Below are 18,969 nucleotides of genomic sequence, written 5' to 3' on the forward strand. Positions count from 1 at the left end.
GACTGCAACCCTGGTTTAAGGAGCTGTTTGGCACCTGGCTTATATACCTGAGCTTCTAACAGTGCTGAGCAGGGTTATCCTAACAAGGGAATTGGAAACGGATTTCAGCTAAACAGTAGGGGAAACTTCCTAATAGTATTGGGTGTTTGAGAGTGGAACAGGCCACCTTAGGATTATCCTTATTTATTAGTTTTTTGGGTAGCAGGGGAAATGGGGCTCTTCTTTGCTGGAGGGATCTAAGCAGGGGCTAATTTCACTCTGTACTGGACCTTTAGTCTGGCGTCATACAACCTCTGGAACTCCCTGCTGTTAAATATCAGAGGGGCAACATCTCTATCAGCTTTTGGGCACCAAGAAAAAACCTTCCTCTCCAACAAAAGCCTTGGGAGTGTGTATCTTATCGCAAATATCCAGGTAACCAGCTTTATCATTTTTTCTTGTGAATGTAACATTCCACAACACCATTAGTTTGGTTCAGTTTAGCTGTTATGTATCTCACAAAGTTCTATTTGCTCTTTGGGTCATATGGATAAAATTTAATAAAAACATTTAAAAAGCAAAGCCTTGTGAATCTTTATCCCACTCTGCATCTGCAGCAGGACAATTTTTAACTGGTTTTATCTGTGGAATTGGTTTTAATGATATTGCATTTTATATTGAATTGCTTATAAATCTTTTACATGGGGAGCTGTACTTATTTGTTTTATAATTGTGCATTTTTAAAATCGTTGCAACCCACCCTGGGTGAAGGGTGAGTAAGAAATCAAATCAAATGAATGAAATGGATAGCAAATGGCCTTTCCCCCCAATAGGCAGAAGGTCCATGCAACAGCTGCAAAGCAGGCAGAAATTCAACAGGAAAAGCTTGTCACGGAAAATGTTTCTCCTGCTGAATTTGGAGGGGAAGGAGGCAGGTTTCCTCCTAACACTCACCAACAACCCATTTGGGACTTGGGCCACCTGCACAGCATGCATTTAAAACACTATTTTAAACAGCTGTGGCTTCCCCCCCAAGAATCCTTGGAGCTGCAGTTTGAAAGGGGTGCTGGGAGTTATTAGGAGACCTCTCCATTCCTCCTCACAGAGCCACAATTCCCAGAGTTCCCTGGGAATAGGGACTGATTCTTAAACCACTCTGGGTTTAGCACAGTGGGAATAGAGGACACGCCTTCTGTTCAGATCTTCAAGAAGGAGCACACATAAAATAAATTAAAGCAACACATTTTTCTGTTATGAACTTATTTTGGAAAGAATGCTTCCGTTTCCTTTTCAACAGGAACTGGTTTAAGGAGGGGCGAGGGGAAGACCAGCTGTTTGCACAAATATAACCCTTTTGCTTTTTAATGTCTTTGCACATACAAAAACATTGGAGGGCTGCTTGTTAAAGTTTTACTTAATACTCCTCTCCCCCCTGTGTCACATGTCAGGCACAGTTCACACCATGCCTCAGTACTCTTAAGGCAGAGCGCCCTGTGAGGAATCGGAAACTGGTTTGCTCCAACCAAGGACAGGGGCTTGGGTTTCTTACAAAGCACTTGATCTGCCCTGTCGCCCAAGGTGAGAAGGCAGGATCTCATTCATTACAGCCTCTGTTTCTGCAGGGATGGATTTCTAAATCACAATGCCCCTTTCCCCAGGGAGCTGACGGACTTGGTGCACGGCCAGATCTTAAGACTGCACAGAGGCAGCCCAAGGTCCCCAAACTTCACATCGCGAAGTTAACTTCTGTCCCCTAATCTGCGGGATCCTTTAACTCAATCCTTTGCAACACTGTAGAAGTAACGCTAATATTATCGAGTTAAGATCTATTTGTCACAACACTGCTAGCATAAATAAATTGGAGGGGAAATTGAACTGTTAAGCACCAACTTGAAAGAAGTGAAAGACGAGGTAACCACGCATGATACAAGGTTGGCACAGCTGGAGACTGTTAGAGTGCCAGACTTGGAATGGTTACAGTACGAAAATGCTAATGTGATCGCCTTTCTTCAGCTGAAGGAGAAAGAATCATATTTGAAATTGAGGGGGGGCCCTTATATGGAAGAAGAAAAACTCAGAGAGTATTTGATAGGATACTTTGTGGAATGCTGGGATCTGAAAAAAGAGGAACTGGAAGCTTGGGTAGAGAAAGCGTTTAGATTTGGCCCCAAAAAGGAGACTAAAATAACTTATGACTGTATTGTGGTTTTTAAGACCAAGGAACAAAGGGACATTATTTTGGGACACCACTATAAAAAAGGCCTCAAAATCCAGGACAGAGCAGTGGTGCTCTTTAAAGAGATCCCACGTCAATTTTTGAACCTGAGATCCCAATACAAGGACTTGACAGACATTCTGAGGAGAAAGAACATCTTTTTCAGGTGGGAATTTCCAGAGGGCCTATCCCTCAAATTTGAAGGAAGAAAGCAAAAAATAAGGACTGTGGGAGAAAAGGACAGATTCTTGCAAAAGCACTCGGTAGAACTTGGATTACAAAGCTCACAGCCGCTGGGGGCGGAAGCAGCTTCCCCCTAAGTGGACAATATGGCGTTGAAAATTTATTCATGGAATATAAATGGATTGAACTCACCCCAGAAAAGAAGAATTTCTTTTCACATTTTGGGAAAACAGAATTTGGATATAATTTGTTTACAGGAAACTCACATTACAAGACTACATAGAAAAATATTAATAAATAAAAGATTGGGACAAGAATTTATCTCTTCTGACAAAGTTAAAAAAAGAGGAGTGGTTTTCTACATTAAGGAAAAATGGAATCCAAAATTGGCTTTTAAAGATGAGGAAGGAAGACACAAGGCGAAAAGTATTTGCTACAGTGGTACCTCAGATTACATATGCTTCAGGTTACATACGCTTCAGGTTACAGACTCTGCTAACCCAGAAACTTTGCTTCAGGATGAGAACAGAAATCGTGCTCCAGCGGCACGGCAGCAGCGGGAGGCCCCATTAGCTAAAGTGGTGCTTCAGGTTAAGAACAGTTTCAGGTTAAGAACGGACCTCCGGAACAAATTAAGTTCTTAACCCGAGGTACCACTGTATTAGGAATCTATGCACCTAATGATGGCAAAATGGAATTTTTTAAGAATTTGGAAACAAGCCTCATGGATTATATGGATTACAAATTAATATGGATGGGGGATCCCATATGATGGGAGTTGCATCTACCTTGATGGACACGACTCAAAGATCAAACATATTGAACTCTGGCAGATTACCTAAAACTTTTTTTGATTTAACAGATAAATTTGACTTGTCAGATATATGGAGAATTAGAAATCCAATGGAAAAAGATTTCACTTTTTTCTCAGATGCAAACCAAGTATTTTCGAGAAAAGACTATTTATGGATATCCAGAGACTTAATTCCTAAAGTAACTAAAATAGAAAATTTGCCCTAAAACTTGCTCTGACCACAATGCAGTTTCTATGGACTTGAAAATGTTTGTACAGGGTTCCTTCAGATGGAGAATGAATGATGATTTGTCGAGAAGTACTGTAATTGTGAATAAAGCCCAAAAAACCCTAAAGGATTATTTTGAACTTAGTATGAACCAAGGAATGGAAACAAGGGTTATTTGGGAGGCCAGCAAAGCTGTAATGAGAGGGTTTCTGATACAACAAAATTCAATTAGGTGAAAGTCACAAAATGACAGAAAAGATAAAATCATGGAACAACTAAAAGACAAAGAGAAGAAGCTCAGAGGAAACCCAAAGAACTTGCAGATTCAAAAAGAAATTAAAGCTTTACAGGTCCAATATTCACAGTTAGTAAACCAAGAAATAGAATGGAAGTTAAAAAGGATGAGAAAAATAAATTTTGAATCTGCTAATAAATGTGGGAAATTATTAGCCTGGCAACTAAAGAAGAGACAAAAGCAAAGTACTATCACAAACATTGTAACTGAAGAAAAATCTGTAGAGAACCCTGCAGACATAAGAAAATGTTTTTACAAGTATTATAAACAACTGTACAGTGGTACCTTGGGTTAAGTACTTAATTTGTTCCGGAGGACCGTACTTAACCTGAAACTGTTCTTAACCTGAAGCACCACTTTAGCTAATGGGGCCTCCTGCTGCTGCCGCGCCGCCGGAGCCCGATTTCTGTTCTCATCCTGAAGCAAAGTTCTTAACCTGAAGCACTATTTCTGGGTTAGCGGAGTCTGTAACCTGAAGCGTTTGTAACCTGAAGCATATGTAACCTGAGGTACTACTGTATAAAAAGGACAAAGAGGATTTGGTTAAAATTGAGCAATTTATCAAGATTAATGGTTTGCAGCAGATTCCGGAAGATAAAAAGATCCTACTAAAAGGATTAATAACAAGACAGGAAGTGGAACAGGTGATCAATTCAATGCAACTTGGCAAGGCATCAGGACCCGATGGTCTATCAGCAAAATATTACAAGACTCTGAAAGACTGGCTTATTCAACCCCTGGTAGAAGTACCGTATTTTTCGCCCCATAGGATGCACCGCCCTATAGGACGCACCTAGTGGTTTTTTTGGGGGGGGGAATAAAGAAAAAAAATATATTTCCCCCCCCAGGCACGGGGCTGGTGCGGGGGAAGCCTGAGCTTCCCCCGCCCCCAGCCCCCAGAACAGCCTGCTATCTGCAAGCCTAGGGAGCCGCGCTGGTCTCCCCAGGCTTGCGGAGAGCTGCCTGCCTCACTTGCGCGCCCGAGGCTTCGGAATGCAGGCAGCTCTGCGCAACCTTTGGGAGCCCGGTGCGGCTTCCCGCCGGGCTCCTGAGGGTTGCGCAGAGCTGCGCGGAGCCCAGGAGGGCAGGTAGTATTGACACTACAAAACCCAGACCTCCAGTGCAGTTAAAGCACTGGAGCTGATACAAGCGTTTGGACAAGTAACAGGATTTAGACTAAATAAGAGCAAAACCAAAGTATTAGAGAAAAATCTGGAAAATGGTGAAATAAAATTATTACAAGAAAAGACGGGCCTAGATTTTGTGAAAAAAATTAAATATTTGGGGGTGAACCTGTCTGGGGAAAATCTGAACTTGTATAATTATGAGAAATTATGGAATGAAATTAAGAGAGATTCAGAGATATGGTCAAGTTTAAAATTGTCATTAATGGGCCAGATATCAGTGGTTAAGATGAATGTGCTGCCGAAGATGCTCTTTTTGTTTCAAGCCCTCCCAATCATAGATAATGCAAAATGTTTTAAAGATTGGCAGAAAGCTCTATCTAGATTTATCTGGCGGGGGGGGGGGGGGGGACGACGACCCAGAATTAAATACAAACTGCTTACAGATACTAAAGAAAGAGGCGGATTCTGCCTGCCAGATTTAAAAATTTATTTTGAAGCAGCAGCGCTCTGCTGGATTAAAGAGTGGATGCAATTAGAAGATACAGACGCACTAGATTTGGAGGGGTTCGACAACGTGTTTGGTTGGCATGCATATTTATGGTATGACAAAGTAAAGGCTCATAAAACTTCCAAAAATCATGTAATTAGAAAATCATTGTATAATGTATGGATAAAATATAAAGACCTTTTAGAAAGAAAGATGCCCAGATGGCTTTCACCAATGGAAGCAAAGGCCCAGAAAAAATTAAATATGGCTTTCAAATGGTTGAGATATTCTAATTTGTTACTGGAAGATAATGAAGGATATAAACTAAAACCATTTGATCAAGTTAAGGATAAATTAAATTGGTTACACCATCACCAGATTAATGAATTATACAAATTGAATAAGAAAAATGGTTTTGCGTCTGAAAAATCTAAGTTGGAGGTGGAGTTGTTGGATACTAAAGGTAAAAACTTGTCTAAAATGTACAAATTATTGGTGGAGTGGCATACAAAAGATGAAGAAGTTAACTCAGTAATGATAGATTGGGCAAGGGATGTAGGACAGAACATAATGTTTGAGGATTGGGAAAGATTGTGGAAAAAAGGGGTCAAGTTCACTGCATGTGCACTGCTAAAGGAAAATATAATGAAAATGATATTTGACGCCTGTTAAATTAGCAAAGATATATCATAACTGTGATAATTTATGTTGGAAATGTAAAGAAAAGGAAGGTACTTTCTATCACATGTGGTGGACTTGCCCCAAGGTGAAAGACTTCTGGGAAAAGATTTATAATGAATTGAAAAAAAATGTTAAAATATACATTTATAAAGAAACCAGAGGCCTTTCTTCTTGGAATAGCAGGTTGGGAAATGCCCAAGAAAGGTGTTAAATTATTTTTGTATGCCAGAACGGCTGCTCGAATTTTACTAGCGAAAAAGTGGAAAACCCAAGAATTACCTACGGTGGAAGAATGGCAGATGAAGATGATGGAGTTTTTGGAGCTAGCTGACTTAACGAGAAGGGTCTGTGACCAGAAGGAGGAGTAGTATCAGGAAGAATGGACAAAATTTTATGATTCTTTAGTTAAACATGTAAAATTAAATTAATTGGAAACAGCTTGCAGATATTTAATTGGTTTAGGATTTTATACAAGTTAAGTGATGAATTAATATGTTTAATTTTAAAATTAAAAGATATAAGGATGTTAATGTTTAAGTTAAATTTCACAAGAACTTTGATTTGGAAAACCGTTAAAAGAATGTGCATGGAAATTCAACCAAGGGGAAGCGAGGAAGTCACTTAACAATGTTAATAAGTGTAATTTTAATAAGGTTATGATCTATGTTTTTGTTTATATGTCTGTTTTGTTGATAATTTTGTGAAAATTAATAAATATTTTTTTTAAAAAAAAGATCTATTTGACTGGAGTCCAGAGGACCAAGAATTGAAATAAGGTTTTAGTCTTATCCATCGCTAAACTGGCCTGCATAACTCTCACACAGCAATTATGTTTTTGGAAACACTGAACAGCCTACTTTTTTCCACATTTCTTTCTTTAGCGCTGGGGACAACACACTCCTAGGAGAGGCTGGGTATTAAATTTAGGGCGGCAAAAATCATTGACCATCCTGACTCCCTGACTTGCTGAGCCTCAAATTATGGCCACGATGGGTGAAAAAGAGCCAAGTCCTGCACTTCAGGTAAAGAGCAGCACTTCACAGGTGAAATGTTTCTGTACAATTTCATAACTTGGAAATAGGATTTCTGCACATAAATAGTCGCTTATGGAAGGAAGGGTATTCATAGCTACCAGTCCTGATGGCTGCAGCATCTCTGGGGCAGGGAATCGTTTTCACCCTGAGGAAGACACATGCCAGAGGCAAAGTGGGCAGAGCAATAAATGCAGATGTTTCCTTTGTATAATAGACTAGTTTCTTCGCAGCTTTCAATCCTCTGTCCAAGTGAGCAAGAGGCATAACCAGACACTCTGTCCCAGCAAGTCCTTCTGGTGTGTGTTTTTAAAGAGAGCTCTGGAACACCTTCTAACAGTGCTGTTCTATGCATGTTGACTCTGCTTAAGGTGGCTGTCTTACACATAGAGAGGGAAGTGCATTCAGCACCTTGCGGCTTACTTTTAAAACCCTAAAAGTCTTGAGAGTAAAATATTTGCAGGAACCACTTCTTCCCTATAAACCTGTCCCTCCTGCTCTAAGTGGAGCAAACGAGGCTCTCCTGCTGGTTCCTCCTCAGTGTGAGGTGTGTTGTTTGGAAGCCCAGGAAAGGGCCTTTTCAGTGGTGCCTCCTCATATATATATCTTCTTTCACAAATGTGTGTGTCTGGCCCCAGCTCTCCGTAGATTTAGGCAGCTAGTTAAGATGCATAATTTTTTGCAAGAGTATGGAGGAGATCTGTCTGCCTGTTGCTATTTGTAATCCTGTTTTAGTGCTCTGTTATGTATTTTAAAAGGATTTTGCTATTTTACATATTTTCATCTATTTGTTTGCTGTGGCTTGTGCAAAAGGCAGTGTATAAATTACCTAAATAAATTACTCTAGAGTAAGAGGACACTGTAAAGGAGTAATGCACATTGTAGGTTTTTCTTCCACTCACTTAGCTCCCTCTCGTGCCACAACACATTGTTTTTACCAAGTTAGCGTTCCAAAGATCACTTGCAAAACTTCTTGCCAATAAAACCTAAAAGTATACATGATATCTGTGCCAGAACTGCACCTAGCCACGTGGCGCTATTAGGCTTCTGGATACAAATTGTTCTGTTTTGTGTTCTACACAAGGGTGTGTTAAAGAAAAAGTGGGTTGGGGGGAGGAGGAGAGAGAAATTCCTGCTACAAATAGAGGGGGCTTCCTTTTCCAACTGCAAGTCAAAGGCTATCTGTAATAAAATGAAAGGAACACGCTGTCCTGGAGAGAGAGAGAGAGAGAGAGAGAGAGAGAGAGAGAGAGAGAGAGATAGATTTATGCGTCGCCTGAACAGAACAACATTCACAGATTGGTTGCATGGAAAAAACACAACTACTTCTGCCCTAAAACAGACTGGGAGCAGGAAGCGAAAAGGAATTAGCCAGCCCTGGCCTCTCGTGTTAAGGCTGAGAGCAGTGAAAACAGTGTTTCCTCTTCTCGCTTGCCTTTGTTCAAGAGCTTTTTTATATATATATATATATATATATATATATACACACACACACACACACACACACACACACACGTACGTGTGTGTGTATATACAGTCATACCTCGGGTTGAATGTGCTTCTGGAGGAGTGCGTTCGAGTTGCGCTCCGCGGCAACCCGGAAGTAACGGAGTGCGTTACTTCCGGAATTCACCGCTTGCGCATGTGCAGACGCTCAAAATGACGTCACGCACATGCGCATATGTGCCGTCGCTAGTTACATTTGCTTCTATATGTGAACGGGGCTCCGGAACGGATCCTGTTCACATCTAGAGGTACCACTGTGTGTGTGTGTGTGTGTGTGTATGTGTGTGTGTATATATATATATATATATATATATATATATAGCCCCCATTCTGCTTAGCAGCAAATTCCAGAGGAATGTGACTCTAGCTTGTCATGAGAACAGGGACAGACTTTGAACAAATATGCTCTGGAGAGGAACAGAGCAACTCCAGGGAGCGAATGACCACTCAGGACGAATGACCACTCCCAGAAATCTACAACACTTTCCGAAGCTGAAGCCCGCAGCACATGCTTGCCACGTATGTGCAGTATTCTGCACAAGGGTTTCAGAGCTGCCATTTTGCCCAATCACTGTTCACACAGATGCAGGCTCCTCCTCAGTTTCCAGAAAATCTGCTCTCCAATGTATTGCATATTTTATATAAAGTGGTTTTCTCTAATGCTTCGCTTTTCTGCTTCAGGTCAGCCTGAATATGCGGGTCAGAAAGTGGAGGCAAGATGTTGGACTCGCATCTCATCTGCCTGAACTTTGCCACCTCCTAGCTCTGTCAAAGAACTGCTGACGTTCAGAGATTTGCATCTCCATTTAAGACACCCTCCTTTGGGGCTCGTGTTGCCATCGCTGCCCCACCCCACCCTCCAAGGCTCTGACTTGTCTCCAAATGCCCCCTGGGGAAGAGTTGGCGGTGGGTTTCTCGTTTTGCCGCGCCAAGAACAGAACAGTAAACAGCAGTCGGCAAAAGGCGGGCTGGTTAGGCGCCAAAACTCCCAACTCTTTCTCCTTTAAAAAAAAGAGAAGTGAGTGAAAGAGAAGGCCTTGCCTTAGAAAGGCCGCCAGCCGGCCCTCGATCATGAGGCTGTTTTCAGAGCTGAACAGAGATCTTATTGACACAGCTCGGGCCCTTCTGCAAGACATTGGACAACAGATTGGATTACACATACTGACACTCGGCCTCATTTTAGACACCGAAAGGGCTCTGGAATACGGTAGCCAAACCCTGCAGGAGTCAAGTATGTGTGGTTAACGGGGGGGACCCTGCTAAGCCCCAAAACCATGCTTCTCCAAGAGACTCACCAAAAGCAGCAAAGGATGCTTTATTGCAAGGAAACACTTCAGGTGTTACTGCAGAACACATTGCTTCTCAACATGAGTGACGTGTCGCCGAACTGTACTGGCACATCACAGGGCAGCCACAGTAGAGTTTGCGCTGACCACTGACCCAAACCTGCCACTTGTTGTACCTTGTTTGGCTGACTCGCTGGGAAACGAGACCTTGGCGTTTCTGCCAAACCATGTTTTCTTTAAAAAATTGGCTAATTTTTAAAAGCATGATGAGAGTAAGTTGAGGCAGAATTCCTGATGTGTCAAACATGTTGCGCATCCTTGCCCTGAAAAAAATAATCAATATATTGTGAATATGTATAGCCAAACAATCTATTTTTTGTTTCAAAGCAAGGAGGAGCAAACTGCTTAAGACATCAGGAATGGGTGATTTCCCCCTTGCTTGCACCAGAGAGAAGACAGGAAATGCCCAATAAGACTTTACCCTAAAAACCTGGCTGGGAAATCTTGCTCATTTATTTTCCTTATCAATTTAATGAACTGGCCGTGGCTGCCACACTTTTTCTGCCCTCCAGCGCTGGGAGACAGGGCAGGCTGGGAACAGGTGCCTCTCCGAAGGTCACACAGAAGCTGCCAACATTCTTCCTACTCCCACATTAAGCAATAAGCCCTCAATGGTGCTTCTAACCCAGCAATGCACCCCCGTGGCCGCACAACAAAAACAGAGGATTACTTAGATATCTCAAGTTACCACATAACTTGCCTTATCTGGGCAATGCAAGCCAAACAAAGATTAAAAAACAAAATACTGGTAATACAATCAAATCCAGCACTGACCTCCATACACCGTAAAATGGTGTGTAAAATCTAACACCAGCCACAGTTAAATGTAGGATGAGCAGAAACAAACCTACTGGGGCTTAAGAGCAGGCATCTATTATAAAAGCAGAGACTAACAAGTATATTAAAAATAATGCCAATCATCTTAATGGTTTCTAAAATGTGTTGCAATGACGTGAAAAGGCCTGGCAGAATAAAACAAGTCTTTGCCTGGTGGCAAAAGGACATTTAACGCAACCAGGAGTCGGAACTAAACGGCAAAAAATAAAAGGGGGGAATGAAAGAGGAGAGCTTTCCTGTGTGCTGACGGCTGTGCCACTGGAGACAACACCTTCATGGCGTGGGACTTAGTGAGCTGACCTCTACCGAGTCAGACCTTTGGTCCATGTAGCTCAGCACTGTCCACACTGACGACTGCCCAGAGTTTCAGGAAGGTATATGTCCCAGGAGATGCTGCAGAGGAATGAACCTGGGACCTTCTGCATGCCAAGCAGGTGCTCTGTGGCTGAGCTATGGCCCCTCCCCATTTAAGTTTCTTGAACATCAACCAAATCAGGAGTTTTGTGGGGATGCTCCCTGCCAGGAGGCATAACACCGAGTGCCAGATCCCACTTCTCTTAGGAAGACAAGCTGGGCTGTCATTGTGAAAGGACCCGGAGTTCCAAAAGACAACCAGCTGAGAAACATGAACTCAATGTTCACCCATAAGTGATACCAGGAACTGCACATGGTTTTACCCAGTACAGTGGTACCTCAGGTTACAAACACCTTGGGTTACAAATACTTCTGGTTACAGACTCCGCTAACCCAGAAATATTACCTCGGGTTAAGAACTTTGCTTCAGGATGAGAACAGAAAAATCACGCAGCAGTGGTGCAGCGGCAGCAGGAGGCCCCATTAGCTAAAGTGGTGCTTCAGGTTAAGAACAGCTTCAGGTTAAGAACGGACCTCTGGAACGAATTAAGTACTTAACCCGAGGTACCATTGTATTCCTCATTCTTCAGGACCCACCTTTGACCCAATTTTTTAAAACCAAAGATTCCTACTGTTGTGGCCCAACTTGAATCAGGATGCAACCCTGCCGTGAGTCCTGATCCACCAGTTGAAGACTGATGGTTTAATACACATTTCTAGAAGTCTGCTTTCAATGTGAGGAGCAAATATAAAAAACGAAGTCTCCACTCATAGAAAACCAGAGAGCAAGGAGAAGGATCCTGTGCAAATCCTTTCACCTGATATGCTACCTTTCTACATTCAAAGATTTGTTTTTGAAGTGAATGCCTCTTCGAAGACAATGGCGACTATGAGGAGAATGTTTATTATCTAGAAATAAAGCAAGCATGCTCCTTCTAATGCCATATATATTCCCCACACAGATTTTACACTTTAATTAATGTATTAAATAGATCTTCTAAAAAAAAAATAAAAATCAGGCTTCAGCCTTGTAAAATTATCTTCACCCTCAGCTTGTGAACATCTCAGGAGAATCAGGATGGCCAGCGGCCAGGGTCAGAATGCTTTTGGGCAAGACAGATCCGTGGCCCAGTCCAGCAGAGCCCTCCTCATGAGCAAGGGAATTTGGACAGGGCAAGACTGTACACAAATGATGGATACAGCATCTTTCCACTTTGCCTTTTGGCCAGGAAGACTTAGCTGCAATGACTACCCTGAGACACACTTGGACGCTGCTCCAAATACTGACCCTGATGCACACCGTGCCTGTCTGGATGTAAGGCACCCACAGGCACCCGGGAGTTCTGAAACTGCAGAGTAAGGGCAGCTGAAGGAGAAGAGAAGCTGAGCTTTGAATGCCTCAACCCAAACCAGCCACTTCGCCAGACAAATTCTGCCCTCGGGAAGAAGCCACTCAGCTACTGATCTCAGCGGTGCTGGTCAGCAGAAAACAAAAACCGGTGCAATTTTGAGAGCCATCTGAGTGGTAACTATGGTATAGTATTGTAAATAATAATACTGTGGAGGATAGTTTCTATTTGTTATTATGGTTAAGTATTTTTGTGTTTTCATATTGCAAACCGCCCCAAATGGAGGGCAGTACAGAAAATAAAATAAAATAATGGTAATAATAATAATACTGTATTTATCAGAACAGAAACTTCCCACAACTTCCATATAATGCTCAGGTGGTTAAGTTCATGTGGTGGCTACCCATCTTCTGCTTAGTCTATTTTCAAAGAACCCCCCACCCCACAATGTCATGCAAACTAACCAGTTTGACCAGTGAGGTGAGGTCACAAAGTGAAGTCAGTAAGAGCAGCACTGGCTGCCCCTGCTCCCAATGGGCAAAGCTTTTTGCCCCATTGCAGTGTCCCTAAGCTGAATCATTGCCAAACTCAGGGAGGCCTGCATGCATTTCACAGGATGCCAAAGTACTGTAGCTTCCCCCCAACGCCCTGCTACTGTCTGGAGAAGAAAGCTGCGGTTTACATCCCCCTAATTGTCTTCATTAGGTTGATATTCAAAGACATACCATACTCTCACTGTTGCCTCTTTCAGGACGTTGTATGTTGCTCTCTTATTCCACAGCAGCTGACACTGTCCCATTACCAGTGTTTCCCTTGAGACGAGGATGAGGAATCTGTGGAGCTCTGGGCGCTAAAGGTAAAGGAACCCCTGACCATTAGGTCCAGTCGTGGCCAACTCTGGGGTTGCGGCGCTCATCTCGCTTTATTGGTCGAGGGAGCCGGCGTACAGCTTCCAGTTCATGTGGCCAGCATGACTGAGCCGCTTCTGGCGAACCAGAGCAGCGCATGGAAATGCCGTTTACCTTCCCGCCGGAGCGGTACCTATTTATCTACTTGCACTTTGATGTGTTTTCGAACTGCTAGGTTGGCAGGAGCAGGGACAAAGAACGGGAGCTCACCCCGTTGCAGGGATTCGAACTGCTGACCTTCTGATTGGCAAGTCCTAGGTTCTGTGGTTTAACCCACAAATCCTGTCAGCTCCAACCAAGAGGGCCAAGGGTCAGAGATGAGGAGAGCTGGATGCCAGCAACACCTGGCGAGCCACAGATCACCTGCCTCTTGTTAGCTTTTAAACTTTTGGATAATATGCCTCCCCACTGGTGATTTTTGCCATCTGGTGGGAAGCCCCTGATTCATCAGCACAACTGATTCACCAAGAAAGAGCAGGGGTGATGGGAAGGAGGGAGTCGGACACTCCTCCAGCTGGTCATGTGAACATGATCCATGGTGGTTAATATTCCCCCTTGAGCCAGATACAGAAATGATAGGTTTCCCTAACCCCAGAGGCAAGAAAGTCCTGTTGATAAGGGAAGGTGATTCAGGAACAAAACACAAAGTACCGGTAGCTACTTATGCATTCCCCAAAGGGACATAAGATTGTTTTTCTGCTGAAATTATAGTAACCATTTCTAGATTTGTAGCTATACAAACAAACTAGAATAAACATACCCCAGTGAAGATAACTGACCAGGAGGCTTGTGCTTGACTCTGCTTTGCCTGGTGTCCATGTACTAAATTTAATAAATTTAAATATATTTTAAATATATTTAACAAATAATAGTTAATAAACACTGGGGAAGGGGGACTTCCAAGGAGAGCCTGGCTAGCTCAAGGCAATTTTTTTTGGTGGTGGGAGTGGGGGGGGGAGGTTTTTCTTTTTAAACAGGTTTTCACTGTTACTTTGGCATTGCAGATGATTTTAGTGGAGCCGTCCTGCACATCTTCCTTCCTGCCATTATGGCTGTTTTGTTTCAGTTGAACATGTGTCTTATTATTTTTAAATGTTTAAAGTGTGTGTGCGTGCGTGCGTGCGTGCGTGCGTGTGTGTTTGAGATTTACTACGCTGATTTCTAAAGTGGCCTTGTGACTCAGATCAGTGGGAAAATATAAGCTAAGAAGTTCAGAGATGTTTAATCCTGTCTGAATTTCTTAGCTTATATTTTCAGACAGGATTGATGGAAGTCAAAAATTTGAATAAGATGTAAAAGTATGTTTAACTACTGTTGAAAATGATATGTTAAAAAACCTAATTATATATATATATATATATATATATATATATATATATGAAATTCAGAGATGTTGGGAGAGGGGAATACTGCATCCCAAAACAGAGTAAAACGCAAAAATGCTTTCCCGCTACCCTTAGCAAAGAGCAGACACGCACCACACATTCTGCCCATTATTTCAAAATATTTCATCATTCTGCAAGGAAGCAGGCATTCCGACTGTAGCAAAGAATACTAAACTCACTCCTACAGGAGCCAACCTGGATGGACCAGACATGCCAAGGAGAGGACCATCTGTGGCCACCAGCCAGGATGGCCACCAGCCATGATGGTTAAGCTCTGTCTCCTCAACTGGAGGCAGAAATGCTTCTGAACACCCGTTGCAGGAAACCATGGGGAAGAGTTCTTTTGCTCTTTTCTGCTTTAATCCTGCTTACTGATTTCCCACAATGGGGATCTTGTTGGCTTCTGTGAGAACAGGATGCTGGACTGGGTGGGCCTGATCCAGCAGGTGCTGGGGAAATTTATCAAGGGTTCATCGTAGTTGGGGTTCCCCAAAGGAACACCAAATGGGCACAGGTTTTAAGTAGAATAAAAATGGTTAGGCCTCTACAGACGTACATGGGAGCCAGTCTTCTGAAAAATCAGAGGCAGACTGCAATCTTAGCACTGCTCTCAACATCACCTCTCATACACATGAGTACAAAATACCTCCATCAGTTTCAGCAATTACAGCAATCATTCCCCTCGCAGTTACGACACTCTGTCATCGTTCTTAAAGCACCCAGAGATCCTTTGGCTCTTCTGACCCAGCCCATCCCATCCTTCCCATTGCTGTGTCTTTCTTAGTTGTCTTCTGACTAATTGCTCTGGGTATTAGTGGTCTGCCATTGTCTGCTTTCAGTTATCTCTGTTGATATTATTTTTTTCTTATTTTGCTTTAAACAAATACAGATAAATATAAACAACCAAAATTACAAAAGAAAAATCCTTAATAATAATAAAAATAATAGACAAAGCTAAAAAAAACTACAATAAAATCAAAGTACATAGCATAGAACATAAGCCATTATGGGAAAGAAAAAGAAAAAAAAGGAAAGAAGGAGAAGGAAGAATGAAAAAAAAGGGGGAAAGAAAAAAAGAAAGAGAAAAGAAAAAAAGGGGAAAATGAGCCAAAACACAAGAAGGCTCATCTATTTCTGTTTTCTTCTTGACTTGGGTTTAGTGCTATTGTTATGCTTTTTAGTGTTATCCTAGCATTTTGTTCTCATATCTTATCAGTTTACGTTCTGTTCCTTCCATGTGCTGGGAATTGTTGGGCAGCGCAGTCTTGCCCATACTTCTTACCTAAGGACAGTCTGCTTGCTCTGTTAGGAACGGTTTAGAAAAGCTCATACAGAGATTTCAGACGACACAGCTCTAACTGCATAAAACAAATTCCTTCCTGTAGCACCTTAAAGACCAACTAAGTTAGTTCTTGGTATAAGCTTTCGTGTGCAGAAGTGTGCTTGCACACGAAAGCTTATACCAAGAACTAACTTAGTTGGTCTTTAAGGTGCTACAGGAAGGAATTTTTCTATTTCGACTATGGCAGACCAACACGGCTACCCATCTGTAACTGCATAAAACAAATTAAGAGATGGAATAAAGTGGGGAGTCTCTTTTACAAAGGCACATTTTATGTTCTCAACTCCTAAAACTACGTTAAACTCTCACTCCCAAAATCCTGAAAGGGAGTTTCAGCTTCAAACTGTGCAGAATTCATTCTGCTAATTCTCTACTGCTGACCACTACTTGGAAGTAAAACACTCCCTTTTCCTCTGGGACAGCTGTAGTGCTGTTCCCAGCTGTGTGATAGAGTAACTGCTACCTTTTCCATTTCACTTGCCTTCTGGTCCCACTGCTTACTGATCTTCCCTCGTCCCCAAATATCTGCTCCAATAGGTGTGTGGATATCCTAATGACCAAGTAGGCTGTATTTATTTTAATCCACCCCCCTTTACGTTAATATCCCACCTTTTGTCTATCACGGAAGCCAAGGATGCTTGCGTGTGGTTCCCTACGGTCATCCATCAAGACCCAGACCTGCTTAGCTTTAGAAAGGTAGTGACCTCATGCAGCTTGAGGGCACAATTTAATGATGCTGCCTTTGAAATCCAGAGTTCTGTTGGGTGAGGCACACATGAATGAATGAATGAATGAATGAATCAAACAAACAGGCTGCTTTCGATTCAAGGGCTCAGCCCTGTAACAGAAGGCATCGCCCTATACCAGAATGCCTCTGAGCAAGTGCAGAGAGCATTTCTGTCACCACTCAGGACTTTCAACCTGTCAATCAACGGATGGATCCCCAGCACCAAAGGCACCCTTCCCAGGCAGACTAACTTATTTCCTTATAGAAATTAAGCAGGGTTTACTGACTGCTTTAACCCTCAGGACAGTTCTGTCTGTGATCCAAACCCAGCTGGCTTGCAAGAGATTATGACCTAAAATGAAGTCAAACAGAAGGGAGGGGGGCAGCCCTCCTGAAACTGAAACCCTGAAAGGAGAACAAACTAGTTCCTCATTTAACAAAATCAGAGGAATGTTGCCTGTATATTTCAGCCTCCTATATCTAAGGATCTACAAATACTGTGAAATATATATGAGAAAGTGAGGAACCTAGGAAATCAATCCATCAATCTCTTTATTACTTCCCACGACCATGAACCTGGGAATTATGCTTCATGAAGGTGGGGGAGTGAGACTGCTCCTTTGGCCCTCCCCCAGGCCAGATCCGTCCCTTTGCTTCTTCCTCCCACCCCGCTCTGGTGCCAGTGACAGGCGCCGCGCCGCCCCACCTCCTCCCGTCCAGTCGTGAGTCAGCAGCCAGGAGTAGGTGCCCAAGCTCTCCCCCCCCCCACCCCGACGGCCTGGCGGGAGCTGTCATCGTAGGAAGGAGCGAGGGAGGGAAGGAGGCGACAGGTCCCTCCGAGGACTGCGGCGCAGGGCGCACGCACGCACAATCCCACCACGGCGCGCCGCCTCTTCTCTTGCCACGGGGTGCGGGGTGGGGGGCAGCGCTGCGAAGCGGCCGCCTGGCCGATCCCGTGAACTCCTCGCACGTGGGAACGCGGAGGGCGGGGAGAGAGGCGAAGGAGCCACAACGCCAACTTCCAGCGCGCTCCAGCCCCTTTGTTTCCAGGCAGACTACAGTGCGGCGGTGGCAAGAGCCGGCAATTGCGCATGTGTTTGGGATGTTGGTTGGTGGCTGACTGCTGCTTTCGCCTGCTTATCCCCCCCCCCTTCTTCTTAGTCCGCTAAAGGTGCTTAAAAAAGAAACAAATTATCCACCACCCAGAACTCGAGAGGTTGAGGGTTAGGGGACGACGCTACCAAAAATCGCGCAACGCGCTCCAGCTTATTTATCGATATAAAACCCTCCCCAGAAAAAGATGCTGGTTCGACTTCATCATCAGTCCCGGGCCTCCATATATTTAGGCTCTTATTTTGTTTGCTGCGCCACGATAACTTCCGACAAAATCAAAGTAAACATATGGATCTGGGGATTCTTTTCGATCAGTCAGCTAGTCCTTTTTAATACGGCCGCAGATCCGATAAAACACAGAGAATAAAAAGGGCATTTACAACGTATGGGGGTTGTTTCTTTCTTTCTGCATCTTAATGTGCCAAAAAGTTCTTCGTCCAAAAAGCAGGGTTTAAGGTTGCTAATCTATGCAGCAAAGGAGTTTGGGGCTGGCTGGTACTCTGTTGGGGGAGGGGGAGCGGAACTTTTTTTCCTTTTTAGCAGTGAGGAAATCGTGGAAAGCGCCTTGTGAGTTTCACTTACGCCCCAAACATTGACAATTACAAACTGCAGTTATTACCCCCCATCAAGAATGTTGCCAATTGTTTTTCAAAGACCACAGCTACCCGCAATTTAATCTTGTAAAGAGTTCAGAACAATGTGAACGTCAATCCAACCAACCGTTTGTTTGTTATAAAAAAGATACATAATATAACTATTAATGCTAGTTTGCAAATGCCCTTTCCCAACCTACCAAACGTGGAACTTTACAGTGGTGAGCAAATTCCAAACGAAATAAATAATAACAGTAAGTAATTTTTCAGAAATGTTATTTGTAAAACTTTCTTGTTCTGATGCTTAAAAACAAAACCCCTCACAAAAAAACAAGCAGAAATAAAATTTCCAGCTCTTAACAACTGCTACTTTAGTTAAAGGAGACGCGCACAGTTTGGAGAGGTTATTATTATGTTCAACACACTGTATATATCGCCTTGCCTGCTGAGATTCTGTGGACTCCAGAGAACCTCAGGGCGACGTGGAAG

The 18,969-nt window shown here is 43.0% G+C and overlaps 1 protein-coding gene across 6 annotated transcripts in view; it reads right to left on the minus strand.

Annotated features, from left to right (window-relative positions):
- The window catches only part of MBNL3 (muscleblind like splicing regulator 3), a 127,715-nt gene that overhangs the window by 108,316 nt on the left and 430 nt on the right, over window positions 1-18,969 (minus strand). The window lies entirely within an intron of this gene.

This window comes from Podarcis pityusensis (genome assembly GCF_964106645.2).
Source record: "Podarcis pityusensis genome assembly, chromosome: Z".
NCBI lineage: Eukaryota > Metazoa > Chordata > Lepidosauria > Squamata > Lacertidae > Podarcis > Podarcis pityusensis.